The following is a 522-nucleotide window of genomic DNA, read 5'->3' as shown; positions in this document are numbered from 1 at the left end:
CCAGCCAGCCGGCTCAAGGCAACCAGCGTTGACGTAGGAACGTCCAAACCTGCAGAGAATTTTCATGGCGATTTGTTTGAGCCAGACTAGGATACGCCTGGAGATCTCGACGGACGGAGAGTGGCGATGTGCGTTTTCTCTTCTGCGTCTGGACGCCTGCATGGAGGCAGGAGAGCAGGGTGCGGGGGGCCGACAAGACGATCGCTCTCTGGAGGGGGGTCTGCCGGGGGGCCTGGCCGAGAGGCTCGCCTTGGCACCCCACAGGTGTGCCGACCTGGATGCCCAGAAACCACGGCCGGGCTCGCTTACGGCCCAGATGGGTCTTGTACTAGAGGAGTCACCGGCCTGGGGCGTGACCACCCGCCGCGACCTGCCCAGCGAGGAATTCACGGTCAGCTCACCCTGTGAGGTGACTTTCTGTGGATCCCCTTTTTGGTCCACCACAGCCCTCCCCTCCCCGCTTTCACGAGCTGCCTCCATCACCTGCGAGGGCCTGGATCGTTAGTCCAGGATCTCAAGCGT

Source organism: Pteropus vampyrus, unplaced genomic scaffold, assembly GCF_000151845.1.
Source record: "Pteropus vampyrus isolate Shadow unplaced genomic scaffold, Pvam_2.0 Scaffold247, whole genome shotgun sequence".
Taxonomy (NCBI): Eukaryota; Metazoa; Chordata; class Mammalia; order Chiroptera; family Pteropodidae; genus Pteropus; species Pteropus vampyrus.
Note: the sequence above shows the minus strand (reverse complement) of the source record.